Source organism: Aythya ferina (assembly GCF_964211825.1).
Source record: "Aythya ferina genome assembly, chromosome: 10".
Taxonomy (NCBI): Eukaryota; Metazoa; Chordata; class Aves; order Anseriformes; family Anatidae; genus Aythya; species Aythya ferina.
The window spans coordinates 21,342,309-21,361,467 of NC_140306.1; the positions used below are offsets into that span (position 1 = coordinate 21,342,309).

The 19,159-nt window shown below is 39.7% G+C and overlaps 1 protein-coding gene across 18 annotated transcripts in view; it reads right to left on the reverse strand.

The window, feature by feature from the left end:
• The window catches only part of ERC2 (ELKS/RAB6-interacting/CAST family member 2), a 547,528-nt gene that overhangs the window by 232,168 nt on the left and 296,201 nt on the right, over positions 1–19,159 (reverse strand). The window lies entirely within an intron of this gene.

Below are 19,159 nucleotides of genomic sequence, written 5' to 3' on the forward strand. Positions count from 1 at the left end.
GTCTAGAAGCAGAAAAATCACAGAACCAATGGGAGAGAAATAGTTTCTGGTAAACAGGACACTTTAGTATGCTTTCCCACTACTCGTAACAAATGTTCAAATGATAGTTCTTCTTGAAGAGCTGCAAATAAACAACAGACTTCATTTACTTGTATAAGGTACAGTGATTTAAGTAATGAATACTGTATTTCCTGTGTTTTCTTTTTTTTACCTCCTTTGCCCAAATATTAACATTTTATAAATTAGCCAACACTTCAGGAAGAACATCTAAATAAAAAGAAATAGGAGAGAGGAAGAAAACTGGAACATACCCAGTTGTTCATGTTATACAAGTCATTGTAAAATGTTCATTTCTGCTGGTGTATTGAAAAGTCTAACAAAACTCAGCTGTGATCATATAATCTCTGTGTCTACAGGGAAAGTAAGATGTTTTCCCCCAAGCCGATGCTTAATTGTTGTTTGTTGTTGTTATCTAAGATCTACGAACATGCAATCAGTGTCTATAAACCACTTATTTTTGTTTCAAGCTGAACACTCGTGGCTTTGTTTGCCTCCCATATAACAAGTTCAACAACACAAAATTAATAGTATCACTTCCACGAAATGAGAGATTATAATGAGCAGAACACGCACCCTGTTTGAATATGATTTACAAATTGCTTATCCCTTCTACACAAGCTGCATCTGCATCTTTACAAACACTGTAAAAAGATCAATGGAATACTAGGACACATCTGATAACCTTCAGTGCCTAACAATTTGTATTTCATAAAAGCAGAATCAGGATTGTCAATAGTATTGAAACTTCTGATGTTAAACCTTCCGCTCAGACAGTGAACAAAGAAATATGAAGGAGTGCTATCCCATGCAGTACAGCCTGTGCAGGTGCAAAATTCCAGTAAAACAGACCCTAAAGAAAGATAAAGGTTTTAGATATCTTTGGAAAATGACAAAATATCTACTGAACTTTCACAGTATAAGAGAAAACATACTTTAGGGAAATTAAAAAAAGAAAAATGAAAAAAAAAAAAAAAGCTCAGTTCACACTTGGAAAAAGGAGAAAAACATGGGAAAATAATAATAATAATAATAATAGCAATAATGAAGGCAGGTTCCTGTTCAGGTTGGTAGGCGAGCGCTGTCCCTGCCCACCTCACCTTCCCATCTACCCTTATGTAACAGGTACTAGGCTCTACAACACCATAGTCAGAACAATGAAGTAGATGAAAGCCCGTCCCAGTTGGGGAGGGTACCTAAGGCAAGGCAACCTACACTCTGCATTGCTACATTGTCTGTCAGGAAAGACAGAAGGGTTACTGTCATGGGGTACTCCCTTTTGAAAGGGACAGAGGGATATGCCAACTGGACCCAACTGACAGGGAAGACTGTTGTCTCCCTGGGGCTCAGGTGAGAGACTTAGCTGAGAAAGTCAAGCGCCTGGTATGGCCCACCGGCTACTACCCACAACTGGTCTTTCAGGCTGGTAATGATGAGGTAGCAACAAGAAGTCCAAGAGCAATCAAAAGGGACTTCAGGGTTTTGGGACGACTACTTAAAGGATCAGGGGCATGGGTTGTGTTTGCCTCTGTCCTTCCGATAGGGGAGACTGATGCTGACAAGCGGGCTCACCACATTAACACGTGGCTTCGGGACTGGTGCAACCAACAGAACTTCGGGTTTTTCAATCGCGGGAAGGTCTACATGACATCAGGCCTGCTGTCACCAGATGGGATGTGCCTCTCTCAGAGAGGGGTAAGGATTTTGGCTCAGAAGTTGGCAGGGCTGATAGATAGAGGTTTAAACTAGAGTTGAAGGGGGAAGAGGATAAAACCAGGCACGTTGGTGATGAGCTAAGGGATGGTGCGCTAGAATCAGAGGGACTGTGCGCCGGTGAGGTCCTTCGGTCAGATCCACAAGGTGCTGTGTGTAGGGAAGTGCATTTGAAGTGCTTCTACACAAACACACACAGTATGAGGAATAAAATGGATGAGCTAGAAGTCTTGGCCCAGTCTCACAGCTACATCATCAGCATAAGTGAAACCTGGTGGGATGAGTCCTGTGGCTGGTGTGCTGCAATAGATGGTTACAGGCTCTTCAGGAGGGACAGGCAGGGTAGGCGAGGTGGCGGGATGGCAATGTATGTGAAGCATGGGCTGGACTGTGTGGAACTTCAAGTTGGGGATGGCGAAGTTGAGTGCCTCTGGGTAAGGATTAAGGGATGAACAAATAAAGGGGATGTCGTTGTGGGAATCTATTACAGACCACCCGGTCAGGACAACAATGCCGATGAATTATTCTTTGCAGAACTAGGAGATGCCTCGAGGTCAACTTCCCTTGTCCTTATGGGATATTTCAACTTGCCAGACGTCATCTGGGATCACCACACTGCTGACACGAGCAAGTCCGGGAGGTTCATAAAGCACCTAGATGATAACTTCTTGGCACAGGTGCTAAGGGAGCCAACTAGGTAAGGTACCCTCCTTGATCCGTTGCTGGAAAACAGAAACGGTCTTGTGGGAGACGTGGCAATTGGCGGCCATCTCGGTCGTAGTGACCATGAAGTGGTTGAGTTTAGAATTTATGGTGACAGAAGGAAAACTGCCACCAAAACTTCAGCCCTGGATATGGGGAAAGCAGACTTCAGGCTGCTCAGAGAACTAGTCAACGAGGTCCCCTGGGAAGCTGCTTTGAAGGCACTGGCGTCCATCAGTGCGGGTCAATCTTTAAGCACTGCCTCCCAAAAGCACAAGATCAGGCAATTCCAAAATATCAGAAGGCAGGCAGGTGGGGCAGAAGGCTGGCCTGACTGACTAGGGATCTTCTATTGGAGCTTAGATGGAAAAAGAAAGTATGGCTGCTGGAAGAAGGGTCAGGTGACGAGGAAGGAATACAGGGATACTGTTTGTGTTTATAGGGAGAAAATTTGTGGGGTCAAAGCCCAACTAGAGTTGAAGCTAGCCATGTCTGTGGGAGACAACAAAACAGGTTTTTTTAGATATGTTAACAGAAAAAAGGAGAACCAAAAAAAAAACATAGGTCCGATACTTGACGGGGAAGGTCTCCTCACAGACAATGACATCGGAAAAGCATTTAATGCCTTCTTCACCTCTGTCTTCAATGCTGATGATGGGCTTCAGGACCCAGGGTGCCCTGAGCTGGAGGACCATAATGGTGGGAAAGACAAACTCCCAATCAACTGTGAACGTGTGAGGGAATTGCTGCTCCACATGGATCCATACAAGTCCATGGGTCCAGATGGGGTTCACCCCAGGGTGCTTAAAGAGCTGGCTGATGTCATCACGGGACCTCTCTCAATTATTTTTCAATGATCTTGGGAATCTGGAGAGGTCTCAGTAGACTGGAAGATGGCGAATGTGCCAGTTTTCAAGAAGGGTAAGAAAGAAGACCCTAGCAATTACAGGCCTGTCAGTCTCACGTCAGTGCCTGGTAAAATTATGGAGAAGATGATCCTTGAAGTTACTGAAGCGCACCTGGGGGACAAAGCAGTCATTGGTCCCAGCCAACATGGGTTCATGAGGGGTAGGTCCTGCCTAACAAATTTGATTTCCTTTTATGATAAGATCACCCATCTAGTTGACCAAGGGAAACCAGCTGATGTGATCTTTTTGGACTTCAGCAAGGCTTTTGACACAGTTTCCCATAGGATCCTACCGGACAAAATGTCCAGCATACAACTTAACAAAAACATCATACGATGGGTGAGCAATTGGCTGACGGGCAGGGCTCAAAGGCCTGTGGTTAATGGGGCCACATCTGGCTGGCAGACGGTCACTAGTGGGGTCCCTCAAGGCTCCATTTTAGGGCCAGTCCTCTTCAATGTCTTTATAAATGATTTGGATGTAGGACTAGAAAGTGTTCTGAGCAAATTTGCCAACGACACCAAACTTGGAGGAGTTGTGGACTCAGATGAGGGTGGAAAGGCCTTGCAGAGAGATCTGGACAGATTGGAGAGCTGGGCGATCACCAACCGCATGAAATTTAACAAAGGCAAGTGCCAGGTCCTGCACGTGGAACAGGGCAACTCTGGCTATACGTACAGACTGGGTGATGAGATGCTGGAGAGCAGCCCCGCAGAGAGGGATCTGGGGGTTGTGGTTGACAGCAAGTTGAATATGAGCCTGCAGTGTGCCCTGGCAGCTAGGAGGGCCAACCGTATCCTGGGGTGCATCAAGCACGGCATTGCTACTCAGTCGAGGAAGGTGATTGCTCTGCGGTGGTGCGGCCTCACTTCGAGTACTGTGTGCAGTTCTGGGCACCACAGTACAAGAAGGATGTTAAACTGTTGGAGAGTGTCCAGAGGAGGGCAACAAAGACCGTGAAGGGCCTAGAGAGGAAGACTTATGAGAAGCAGCTGCGGGCACTGGGCCTGTTCAGCCTGGAGGAGGCTGAGGGGGGACCTCATCACAGTTGACAACTTCCTTGCGAAGGGGAGCAGAGAGGCAGATGACCTGTTCTCTGTAAACACCAGTGATAGGACCCACAGGAAGGGTGTTAAGCAGAGGCAGGGGAAGTTTAGGCTAGACATCAGGAAGGGGTTCTTCACCGAGAGGGTGGTTGCACACTGGAACAGGCTCCCCAGTGAAGTAGTCACTGCAACAAGCCTGTCTGAATTTAAGAAGTGATTGGACTGTGCACTTAGTCACATGGTCTAAACTTTTGGGCAGACCTGCGTGGTGCCAGGATTTGGACTTGATGATCCTTATGGGTCCCTTCCAACTCAGGATATTCTATGATTCTATGAATAATAAAAAACAGCAGATAGAAATTTCTTAAAAATATATTCAGTTTATAGTATATAATAACTGATACTTCATTTCCTATTTTAGTACAGGAACACAAATCAGTACTGTCTCCAAGAAGGATAAGTCTCAACTACTAATAGTGTTATCCGTGTGGTTTTTAAAACACGCAGTTTCTGCTGAACTTATCATTGCTTATCTGCTGCTCCAGGCTGATAGTTAATTTTGGGTAGCATACAGTAACGGAGGTGAGTAACAGTAGTGAGGATTCAAAACTGCAAAGTCATTGATTCATATAGCTTCAAGACAGTGCCTTTAAACACCAAGTCAGTCTACACTTGGAGATGCAAGTGTAAAATGGCAAAACAGTACCAGTTCCATATCTCTAGTACAACTGCCCTCCTTTTCTTACAGATTCAGCTGAGTTTATTCTTCAACCTGTTGACTGACTGAATGTTCACCTAATTTCTGATATATCACACCAGCTGTATTTTAAAATATTTAAGGAAATTAAAGACTTCAGAAAAACAAAGCTGTGGATTTGTTTATGTATACTAATAACATACTCATACATTACCAGAGAAAAGAGATCAAAGTTTGAAAGAAAAAAAATAAATTAAAATAGAAATATGAAAACGTTTTCAAACCACAAATCATTAACACATGAAGACTTGAAAGTTATACTTCCATTTACACTTTCAACACAGTATTTGCCAGCTAGTTCTTCCTCCAGTTTTTGAATATGAACCAATTTCTGAGACGTGTTTTCTTAGCTTGCTGTCTCACCAAAATCTAGATTAGAATTGAAATGGCAGATATTTGTAGAAGAAAATGATTTTTCAATTTTTTCTTTAAACAGGTATTTTATTATGAAAACAAAATATGTGTCGATGTAGTACACACAATCATCTTCATATAATTATACAGCTATAGCACATACCACAATGGATAATTAAACACCGATGGTAGTTTTATCTAGATATAAAAGTCTAGTTGGAAAAAAAAAAAAGGCAGTGTAAAACAAACCAAATTCTTAATGTAAGCACATATTTTCTTCTTTGATAATATTAAGGGTGAACATTGATTTACAAAATCACAGAATCACAGAATTTCTAGGTTGGAAGAGACCTCAAGATCATCAAGTCCAACCTCTGACCTAACACTAACAGTCCTCCACTAAACCATATCCCTAAGCTCTACATCTAAACGTCTTTTAAAGACCTCCAGGGATGGTGACTCCACCACTTCCCTGGGCAGCCCATTCCAATGCCTAAACTGAACTTCTTTCGGTAAAGAAGTTCTTCCTAAGATCCAACCTAAAACTCCCCTGGCGCAACTTTAGCCCATTCCCCCTCGTCCTGTCACCAGGCACGTGGGGGAACAGACCAACCCCCACCTCGCTACAGCCTCCTTTAAGGTACCTGTAGAGAGCAATAAGGTTGCCCCTGAGCCTCCTTTTCTCCAGGCTGAACAAGCCCAGTTCCCTCAGCCACTCCTTGTAGGACTTGTTCTCCAGACCCCTCACCAGCTTTGTTGCCCTTCTCTGGACTCGCTCAAGCACCTCCATGTCCTTCTTGTAGTGAGGGGCCCAAAACTGAACACAGTACTCAAGGTGTGGCCTCACCAGAGCCAAGTACAGGGGGACAATCGCTTCCCTAGCCCTGCTGGCCACACTGTTTCTTATACAAGCCAGGATGCTGTTGGCCTTCTTGGCCACCTGAGCACACTGCTGGCTCATATTCAGCCAACTATCCACCAATACTCCTAGGCCCTTCTCCGCCAGACAGCTTTCCAAGCATTCCTCTCCCAGTCTGTAGCTCTGCTTGGGGTTATTGCGCCCCAGGTGCAGGACCCAGCACTTGGCCTTGTTGAACTTCATGCAGTTGACATCAGCCCATCGGTGCAGCCTGTCCAGATCCTCCTGCAGAGCCTTCCTACCCTCGAGCAGATTGACACACGCACCTAACTTGGTGTCATCTGCGAACTTACTGAGGGTGCACTCAATGCCCTCGTCCAGATCATCGATGAAGATATTAAAGAGGACCAGCCCCAGCACCGAGCCCTGGGGAACACCACTAGTGACCGGTCTCCAACTGGACTTGACTCCATTCACCACGACTCTTTGGGCGCGGCTATCCAGCCAGTTTTTAACCCAACGAAGTGTACACCAGTCCAAGCCAAGAGCAGCCAGTTTCTTGAGGAGAATGCTGTGGGAAATGGTGTCAAAAGCCTTGCTGAAGTCAAGGTAGACCATATCCACAGCCTTTCCCACATCCACCCAGCACGTCACTTTGTCATAGAAGGAGATCAGGTTCATCAAGCAGGATCTGCCTTCCATAAACCCATAAAGAGATTTACTATCTCTTCATATGACTTGGAGGAACAGAGACGAATCCAGTACTACAAGGGTAAAATTTTAGCGTTCTGACCTATGGCAAAGTGCTTCTTTCTAGTGAATTTAGTTGCACTGCATCTACAAAATTATGTGCACCCATGAATCCTTTCCTCTCCAAAATGCCTCCAGAATTGTTTTTTCTGCTTGTTTTGGTTTCTCCACTGTCCAGATATTGAACCGAGTCCCCTGTTGACGTATCAGTTTCACATATTAACATACTTTTCTCAACGTTGTCTGAGAGATCAAGATAAACTGTATCGGTTACTATATTTGTTACCTGTATTACCTCATCCAGGCATTTTCCTTCAAAATTAAGGCATCTATTCTACCTAAATTAACACACAGGCCTCCTTACGACGTTTATTTCTACGAAAGTACAGAAAAGCGTCTCAGCTTAATTGCTGTGGATTAGCACCATGTTCCAGATGCACACAGCATCTCCAAGACCTTCAGGTGTTGCTGTCCCCAGGCGGCCCTGCTGGTGGTGCCCTTCTGCAGCATCTGTCTCTGCCTTGCAGCAAGACCTTTCGGGCAGCTGTCAGGAACACCTCCGACCTCCTGTCGGGCTGCTCCTCACCCAGCCGGCCTGAGAGCCTGCTCATTTTTCCCCACCGTATCTGATAGTTTAACTGCTTCTGGGCACAAACCTTGTCATTTTAGATATCAGCTTAAGAACAAATAAGAATTCATGTTTTAAAAGAGTTTACTGTGAGAGCCTTGATGAATACAAAGTTCTTCGCTATTGAATGCTCTATGCCCTGAATAAAATTGTAGGGATTTTTTATTATTTTTTAATTATTATTATTATTTTTTGTGCAAGACAATGGCTTCTTTTTATCCTTTGCACTTTCAAATAAAAGCCATTTTACTTTCAGAAAGCTTGACATCAGCACCTCAAGGGTTTTAATAAAATCAGTACCATAATTTGTTTACATTTCAGAATGGCAGAAAACCAGCAAACCAAACTATTACAATTCTTTCTTAATTTTGAGTCTATTTTAAATGAACGCTTTCTACTTCTTCTGCAGTTTCACATCTTCAAGTCCCATCAGTACACACTAAGATCACTTTCACACCAAGATAGTAAAAGAAAAAGAAATTAACGTGGCTAAAGTATACATCTGCATTACCAGATTCTGTAAATTAAAGAAGGTTAGAGTTCAAATGAATGACAGTTTATTAAAAATGCCTTGGAGCATTCTTAATTCCAGATTGGATTCAGCTCAGCACAACTCATGTTAACATAATACTGTTCCAGTTTGTGGGAATAAGGAGGGGGAGGGACAACTGCATGTTTTCTCAGTTCAAGTATAGTGTATTTCTGCAGAATGACAAAAAGTTGTCAGCTTGGCAGCAATCAAGGTTAGCATTGTTAGCATTAGGACCTTCAAAAGGTGGGCACTTCATTTTAACAATTATATTAGTTACAAATACAGGAGTTTGGGATTTCCCTTACTGATTTGTTCACGTATCAATAGCTATACAAATCTGGATGCCTACTTTAATTTAAAACCTAACCTCATGTTAGCACACATTGATTATTTATTAATTTTACAGAGTAAAATTCACATTCGTATCTCCTACTATTTAGTTCTAGCTTCATCACTTTTCTTTAATGCAACAATATTAACTATTATGGATAATTAAGAAAAAAAAAAAGTAACGAATTCATCCAGTATGAATTTATGTGAGTTCCATTTTTATAATAAGAATTCAGTGAAAAAAAAAAAAAAAAAGGAAAAAAAAAAAAAAAAAGATGTTTTCAAAGGTCCTTCCTTTTTCCATTTGCTAAGGAAATGCCTTATGATTTTTTTTTCCTCTAAGTTACCCACTGCATAAACTTCAGTTAGATTAGAGTTTAGATTAGATTCCTTAAAGTTTCTTTCATACGAAATTATTCTGTCACTGAACTTAAAGGAAATAGGTAACATGGTAATATAGTCACAGTGATGTGGGAAAACAGATAAAAACCTGGATTTGTACACATAAGTAGCTACGTACCAGCTCTTGTGACTCAGGCAGTGGACTTCAGCTTTTTGCACGAATGGCTTGCCTGTGCTTCACATAGTGAAGGATGTGTGCTAGCCATCCTGCTCAGAACCTCTCTATTTCATGGCCAACTCAATTGCAGACACATAGATTCAATACAAGTCATGTGGACTTGCTGCTCTTGTCCTGCTATGTGGTTTGAAAATACCTTGTTTCTTTGTGTTCCTAATCAGAATTTCTCCAGTGTACAACAGTCTAACTAGTTTCATTACAAAGGTGCTTTTTCACAACAGACATAATTAAGTGTCATGCAGTTTTGCAAGACGTGGAAATAAGTTCTCTATCATGTTCCCTTCTGCTTTCTTCTCTTCCCATTTGTTATCCATAGTGAAATTCCTTACCTCAGACTTTTTCTATCACGGTTTTTAAACCCAGAAAACAGGTCTAACAAAAACAATATAGTTAGGGAGACTGATGTTCCTGAACTTTTTCTTTCAAATCAAGAAATAAGTCACATATTGGAGTCTCACAATTTTGGATATTGACAGAAAAGAAGAAAGAAATCATACTCATGAAAAAAAACATTTTGATGAAGGATTTGACAGGAAAGTAAGTACAAGTTTTATGAAATTTAGGATAATAGTTCATTTTCATTCCCTGTTTTTTGTTTTGTTTTTATCATAAGTAGAGTCCTATGCAGTGGGAGTATGACAAATTACCGGATGTGCTGAAAAAGCAAACCTCTTTATATGCTTTGCCATCTCCATAGGAACAGAATAGCAAAATTATCAAGTGGGATGCCATGCTGCCATATTTGAAATCAGAATCTTACTGAGATTACTACATAAAGTAGCATTTAAAATACTTTAATCCTTTTGCTAAATCCAATGTTAACAATATATGAGGCTTACTTTTCTGAGATAAGGAAGAGACAGTATAGAAAAATTTCTCACCTAGACTTGGTAGGGACCACAGTCAGGGGAAGAAGGTACCTTAGTTCCCTTAGTTTTTCTTTACTGGCAGTCCCATGGTGGCTATCAGTCATGTTCACTGATATCAGTGCAGAACTATGATAGAGATATATTTCCACCCCTGCATAAAATATTCTAGAATTAAGTGGATTCCCCTAGATTAAAAGAAATACATATCCTAAGTAAAAAAAAAAAAAAATTAATAGTGTTGCAGTCTTTACTATGTTAATGTGAGATTCTGCAAGACAGTTCTGGGATATGTATTGAAATGATTAACTTTCTCGATACTGCCAGTAAGAATGTCCATCATTTCTTATTCTAAACATCATTAGTTTTTTATTCTAAACCTCAGTTGTTCACAAGGACCATGTAGGATAACAATATATTTCTTGGATTCATTATCTGATCTTCTGATTAAGATAATGATTTCACCATTATGATTTCAACATAATGATTTTCACCATTTCAATTAGGAAAAAAAAAAAAAAAAAACATAAAATATTTTGAAAATATTTGTAATTATCAGATAAATATAATATCAATTATAAGAGATGAATATTAAAAAAAAAAAAAAAAAAACATAACCAAAAGCAAAGAGAATTGTATATACATATAATTGCATATATATTATTTAAATTAATGTTATTTATACCATCATTTTCATTTGATTTAATCTTTGTGCTCTAGTGTTATGTTTCTTCAAGTGCAACCACAGCAGCAAAATGTGAATGTGACCTCCTGCAGAACTGAAAAGAATGGGCAAAGTTGCAGGATACCCCTTGCAGATGAGGCTGGAACAATGTATCCCAAATGAGAGGTTCTCCATTAGTAGCAAAATACAATTATATGCTGGAGTAGTTACTATAACATTCAGATTTTGCTACACTATATAATCAGAAGTAAACCCCACACCATGTCAATAAAGATACAGTATCCAAAGTGCTGCATGAATCAGTCAAAAAATGTTCTTTGTACAACATAAACTTCACACTGACAAGGCCTAACTCACCATCAGCCTCATTCAACTTTAGAAGTCATCCAGACATGCACTGTAATGGAAACAAGACCAGGCACCTGAGCAATTGTGCAACTCCATTTCTTACAAAAACAGGAGCATCTTTTTGATTTGAAAAACAGTATCATACAATATCCCAAATTGGAAGGGACCCATAAGGATAACTGAGTCCGACTCCAATACCACACAGGTCTACCCAAAAATTCAGAACACATGATTAACAGCACAGGCCAAATGCTTCTTAAACTCCAACAGGCTTGGTACTCTGACTATGCCCCCCAGGAGCCTGTTCCAGTGCATGACAACCCTCTCAGTTGTCGTGGTTTAACCCGGCCGGCAGCTAAACACCACGCAGCCGTTCACTCACCCTCCCCCTCCCTCTCTGGGACAGGGGAGAGAAATGGAAAGTGAAGCCTGTGAGTTGAGATAAATACAGTTTAATAAGACAGGAAAATAATAATCATAATCATAATACAATTATGATAATAGTACTACTACTAATAATATGTACAAACAAGTGATGCACAATGCAATTGCTCACCACCCGCTGACTGATGCCCAGCCTAACCCCGAGCAGTCCGGCCCCCTCCCCCGGCTAGCCACCCCTATATATTGTTTAGCACGACGTCAGATGGTATGGAATACTCCTTTGGCTAGTTTGGGTCACCTGTCCTGGGTCTGTCCCCTCCCAGCTCTTATTGCACCCCCAGCCTGCCTGTTGGCAGGACAGAGCGAAAGGCTGAGATGTCCTTGGCTTGGTATAAGCACTGCTCTGCAACAATTAAAACATCGGGGTGTTATCAGCACTCTTCTCATCCCAAGCCAAAACACAGCATTCCACCAGCTATTAGGAAGAAAATCAACTCTATTCTAACTGAAACCAGGACATCAGTGAAGAGCCTCTTCCTGATATCCAGCCTGAACCTCTCCTGTTGCAGCTTGACACCATTCCCTCAGGTCTTATCGCTGGTCACTAAAGAGAACAGATTAGTGTCTGCCCCTCTGCTCCCCCTTGTGAGGAAGCTGTAGCCTGTGATGAGGGCACCCCTCAGCCTCTTCTCCAGGCTGAACAGGCCCAGTGACCTCAGCTGCTCCTCATACATCCTCCCCTCTAGGCCCTTGACCATTTTTTGTGCCCTTCTCTGGACACTCTCTAATAGTTTCACATCCTTTTTGTACTGTGGTGCCCAGAACTGCACACAGTACTCAAGGTGAGGCCACACCACTGCAGAGTAGAGTGGGACAATCGCTTCCCTTGACCAACTAGCAATGCTCTGCTTGATACACCCCAGGATATGGTTGGCCCTCCTGGCTGCCAGCAGGGCACACTGCTGTCTCATATTCATATTTCATGGGCATATCTAACTAGTTTCTTCTCTCTCACCAAGCTTCATTTGAACAATTCTGTTTTAAATGGCTGGTGGCTTCAGTTCTGCTCAAACTTACACTTGTTTGATACCATGTGACCCTAATTACAAAAGTCACATTAATGGTGCTTTATAGTTGTGCAAACGAACAGATTCAAATGTTATGTATTGAAAAATTACAGAGGTCAACATAGTGTCTCCAGAAGTATTAAATATATATATAGGTAATTGAATTAGCTATTGAACGTGTTCAATACGGACACTCAGTTATCCAACAGGATATTGTATGTGGAAGACAACTCTTATAGACTAAAAACAATTACGCTGTGTGATTTCAGTGTTGAGTCTTTTTAGATAAAACATGCAAGTAGAGCAGAGCAACTCTTTAGCTGGTGTTAAAGTACAGCGCTGTCAGACTGGCCTCTCTGGTTAATGTCAATAGCACTGCGTATAAAAGGTGACTAAAGTGTGTACAAATGTTGATCTTTGGAGAAGGCATGCCTAGAATCATACACACATCTAGTATTTCATCCACCAGGTCAACTTCAGGGAGAGAGGGCAAATTGGGAGTCTTCTTGCCAGAAGTTGATTCTTAGCACACTTGTTAGATTACACTGCAGAAAGCTACTTCCCTCATGCTTTTAATCCATAATCCTAATATATTATTAGAGTTAGAAATGCTTCTCCCTTAGAGCATTTCCAAAGGCAGCAGGGATTCACATGGCATGTGTAAAGTCTTACTGCAAACAGTTTATGCACATAAGAGAGTTTCTCCACACACTACAGCGTGGTTACATTTTGTAAGAAAGCATGCAAGAGTTAAAGTGAAAATGTTATAGTATGAAAATGCTTGGATAATTTCACATGAGAAATCTCAGAAAATAAGGTTTCCTATCCACTTTTAGTACAAGATAAGTAACATTAATATGCAGCAAGAGAAATAAAAAGATTGTGCACTTGGTAACAGGGTATAGCTTCTGTACCAAGGAAATTTGATACCATCTTTAGTACAGAGACATTTAACATAGAGTTCATGTGAGCACTAAATGCCCGAGCAAGCTGTATCTGCACTCTTCTTTTAATGCAGATAATCTTTTCCTGTTTACTTAATTCTATGGCATTTTTACTATAAACTTATTTATGCAATATTTTATAGGCTTGGCACACCTACAAAGGTCACAGTGACTTGGATATGCTACATGCTTTAAACCTAAAATGAAGTGATTGCTATTGTATATAATGCAATATTCCCTACATAAATAACTTTAAGCAAAGTCACGGGATAGTTATACAATAATGAGACAAGTTCTCTCTCTGGCACACCCATTTGCAAATCACTCTTCTCAAGAAAAAAATAATACTTGGTATAGTAATCAGTCGTTTAGTTACATCCTCATTCAAATTTATCTACAGCCATGAGAGAAGTACAGAAGAACTCAGGGAATAGGACTCATGGAATAGGATTATAAATGATTCACTAATTTAATTATTTTAGTCACAATATGCACATTATCAACACAAATTTACCAGTATGGGCTCTGTCTCTATATGTCAAATACATTTCACCTAAGACCTAAATATGTATCTGTTGTATCTCATTTCACGTACTTTTCTCTGTTGGCAAGAAAAAAGGTTCCACAGAAAGTAATCTTTCTAGAAAAAAAAAAAAAGAAAAGAAAAGAAAAAAAAAAAGTAGAAAAAACAAACAAACAAAACAAAACAAACAAACATCATAAAATAAAAACTGCTCTGGAGGGTCAGCTCAGGAAGAGACTAGTCAATAGGGTCAAAACTGAAGTGCTTATGATTCTGTCCGGGATAGGATAGACCATAGGACAATGTGAGGAAGCCTTCAGTGGACAACAAAACGTCTGGGAGAACAAAATTTTCTGGAGAACAAGTCCTACGAGGAGCAGCTGAGGGAGCTGGGCTTGTTCAGCCTGGAGAAAAGGAGGCTCAGGGGCGACCTTATCGCTCTCTACAGGTTCCTTAAAGGAGGCTGTAGTGAGGTGGGGGTTGGTCTGTTCCCCCACGTGCCTGGTGACAGGACGAGGGGGAATGGGCTAAAGTTGCGCCAGGGGAGTTTTAGGTTGGATCTTAGGAAGAACTTCTTTACTGAAAGGGTTGTTAGACATTGGAACAGGCTGCCCAGGGAAGTGGTGGAGTCACCATCCCTGGAGGTCTTTAAAAGACGTTTAGATGTAGAGCTTAGGGATATGGTTTAGTGGGGACTGTTAGTGTTAGGTCAGAGGTTGGACTCGATGATCTTGAGGTCTCTTCCAACCTAGAAATTCTGTGATTCTATGATTACACAGAAGGGAGAAGAAAATCAGGTCGGGGAGAGAACACTGGCAAGGGCAGGAAGGTAGCCCAAGGAATACTGCCCTTTAGAAACTGCAAACTTCTCCTCAATCATTATCTGAAGAAAGGAAGGAAAAGCAAAGGGACTTCATAACAGTGGTTTTACTCCATGCTAGCTCCTGAAAAGAGTTCATCTCCATCTGTTGATTAAAGACAGCAGTAGCTAACAATAAATAAAATTATTGGAAACAACAAAGATGCTGAATCACAGAACTTGCTCCTTTCTGACTTACTGGAAAGCTTTCACAGACTATCACTGAACCAAAACAAGGTTTCATGAACATACCCAGATGACGAAAAAGCTGGCACACGTTATTGCATCACCTACAAAGAAAGCAAGGATTTAAATCCTGCCATATCAGTTTGTGAGACATTGGCCCAGGTATAAAGATGCAAATGCTGTAAGTCAACGTTCTAGCACTAAGCCTTTCCATTTTTGGAAAGTTTGAGTTTTCCCTCATGCCATTAATGATACACCAACAAAATACACATTTGGCAATGCATTTCTGCTGACCACTACGTTCTGTTTTGCTAGACTGAATAAAAGGGGAGGACGGGAAGACTATCATACCTACTCATCTTGCCAATTTAATAATTCACCAGGTACTAGGAAATAATAGTAAAAAGTCCATTCTAGACCCTTCTGGCTTTTGAGGGAGTAAATATCACTGCACTGCCTCTAGCAAATTCACAGAATTTGCTGAACCAACTCTTCCAATTCATTTTCCCAACATGCAATTCATCTTCCCAACATGCTGGTTAGGTCATACTAGAATTTTTCTCCTTATTACTCTTGGAGTTCCAAATTCTGCTCAGTAGTCACTCAACTAAATGGTACTTATGGTCTTTCCCATTTTATCTTCTCAGCCCAAAGATGTGGCAGCTGAAATACATGTAGTCTAACAAATCTTCCCTGCAGAAGGTGATTCATTTCCCAACTATTATCTCCTAGCCTCTTTGTAGGCAAACAATTGGACTAAGGCAGCTTTTCTCATGTAATGATTACAAGCAGTTTTTGGCGTCTATTAGAATAGATACTGAAGAAATATTGAAGAATAACAGTTGTCTATATACATGTAGAACTTTCATGCTTCTTAAATTGCATTATATTAACAGGAACCCTTGTGAAAGGCAGTCTCATTAGGTACAAGAATTTTATTTACAGGTATGAAGAAAGTTTCAGTATGGATAAAGTAATAGTCAGTTTCAAATATGAAAACTAAGAGAAGCTGCACTCTTGACCTGACCTGGGCAATGATAATAATAGTCCTGTGAAATTTCATAAAGATTTTACTACCGTTAACTACTTTTGTATGGACATTAGATAAAACAGCAATGGACGTTTATATAAAATCCTAAGTTTTATACAGTTATAAATACTTTTTTTTTTTTTTAGGCAAAATATGTTAGGCAGATTTTGATGAGAACAATAAGGTTTTTTTATCAGATGAAAAAAGAAAAGTAGTGACAAGGTCTGTGATTAACATGAGCTGACTTTTGTTCCTCAACTGAATGTTTGTTTTCCTTCTTATTTTCTCAAGCCCCTTACACCACATGAGGCAAAAAGCAGGAGACTATAAACAGTAAACATACAGATAAGCAAGCTGATATTATTCATTCTGTTTCCAGGCAAAATATATCGTCATTAAAAAGACAAGCTAATTCACAGGATTTACAAAACTTACAGTAGGGAAGCTTAAACTGACCTTGATGTATGTAAACTAGATCAGTGGGAACTGCATTTTGGATCTGCTTAACCATTCATATAAACTACGACCCCTTGCCACAGTTCATATTCTGTATAGTAATCCTCATCAATGTGAGGTTGTTCCATTAGGACACATCTTTTATTAAGACTTTCGTCCCAAGGCAGATTTGGTTTCAGAGGACAGAGATGACTGTCCATATTACATTGTACATTTGATATTGTATCAAATACATCATCGTATTTTTCAAGATCTAGAGCCTTTATCCAAGGAACACAATTCTATGAGCCATGATACATTAAAACTATATTAGAGTGCATTTATGAACATGCATATTTACACAGAACGTTATAAACCAATGTGTTTATTTTTTGCAACTTTGTCCGACAAACAAACTTCACCACAGTAATTGCTGCTGTACACTAGTTAAGTTCTTTAAAGAATAAAATTTGTATTTTACCTGTGCAGGTAAAATTTGCAAATCTAAAAAAAAATGTCAGAAGTATCATGTAATAACTGAGCCATTATGCACTCACTATGAATTAAGTAAGCATTTTTTTTTTTAAAGCAGAAGAGCATTTCAACGTATTCCAAGGCTCTTGATACTGAAACATGATTCTTTAATGATTAAATTATACGTACTGTTCCAGATGGACTATTCAGTCCATTAGCTCCAGTACATCTTACAGGAAATGAAACTTCTCAAGCATCTGATCTGTATCTGATCTGAGCAAAAACCTTAATGACATATTGACATGTTTTAAGAGATCTCACCTCCAAAATATTAAGGCAAGTAAAACTTACTGTTTCTTCCACAGCAAGTAGAAACACCAAGAATATAACTGTTGTGCTTACAACATGCAAAGCCATAGTTAGAAAACTGCCTAGGACTGTTAGAATTATGACTCCTGTGTTAAGTATACAGGACTTTAAAAAGTAAGCTATATAGTTATTTAGTTATTTTATTCTTCATATGTAAATATTACTTGAAATGTTTGGGAAAGAGGATAGTCTAAATAAAATATACTTCTAGTGGAAATAACATTTGCTTCATTTAGTCCTCAAGCACTGCTGATGGCAGAATGAGATTGGAATGTGCAGATAATTATCTTTGAGGTTAGTCAACAGCTAGAAGTCCCTCATAATATCACCTTGAAGATCAAGCCAAGACATTGCAGTCTGAATCAAGATTTATTTATTAAAGGATTTAGCACTTTTAGATCCAACATTGTCTGGAAGACCAATTTCCATTCCCAAATATCTAATTTCTCCAGTTTCTTTCTGCATACATAAGACCGTCACAATCATTTCAGTGCACATATGCACATAAAGGACTTCTAAACTCCTTCCCCTCACTAAGACAAATTCCACAGGAAACACCTCTACAAAACAAAATCTCCACTGAGACTGTAGGAGATTTCCACAGTTCTCATCTATTTCACCAACACAACTTAGATAACTGCAGGCATTTATAATTGAAAGTTGGATTTTTCTTGATTGCTATGAGGAATACTGAGACAACTAGTGTTTCAAGATTAGTAGAAAAAAATTAAATTAAATCATTAGTACATTAAATATTTTTATCTGTCATTTTTCTTGAGCTAACAAAGACAAAAGACAGAACAATTAGACCACAAATGTAAGCACTGGTATATCAGATGTGCTTCAAATATTTCCTTATGTAGGGAGAGAGCTAGACAGGTAAAACAAGGTTTGTGTTTTTTTTCCCTTGCAAAAGCTCTGTTCAAAACAAGTAAAGAAAATTGTTATTTAAAACTATATCTCAACAATTCTCTGTTGTAAATTGTCTTTTTTCAGTCTGGGGTCTTTTTTGTGCTGGTGCCACTTATCCAAAATCTACTGTACATGACATAAGATCAAAATAATGGCTTATAATACAACATCTGTTCCATAAATTCATGTGATAGTGTAATATTAAAGAGGCTTTCTATAAATGAACAGAAAAGAAATATAGCCTTTCTACATATAATGGATTTGGTCAACAAAAAAACTAAACATTCACAGCATGATCCTGGTTATCCAAACTTCTCTGCTGTATCTAATGAACTGTTAACGTGTCTTCCTGTGACAGTGACTCCTAGCGATACAAACTTTGAGTCATCCAGACAAATTTAGTGTCATACAGGTTGAATAACTGGTATCCTACTGTAGACATTATGAATATAGTGCCTCTTATAGTACTTCATGTAATGTTATACAACATTCCACCTCGAGAAGAGGGAAAATTAGCCATTACAAGAGTAACCCTCATTATTATAAATCTAAGGTATATGGTAATATGGTAATAAAAATAATAAAAACTATTAATCTACTTTTCTCTTGTACTACTACATAAGCAAAAATACGTCATATTCAAAAACCCTGAATTACTGGTAAAGAACATTAAAATATAAAAGAAATTATATATAAAAGAAAAAAAGAATATCTGCTTTTCCAAGATAGTATCGGTAGTATCTGTCTCTCCTTTACTTAAGTAGAGTTAGCAGTTAAACTGCCAAAAAGAGGCCCAGAGGATTTCCCAAAATGAGTAACATAAGTTTCCTAGACTTTGGAAAGAAGATTCAAGCTCCTTAT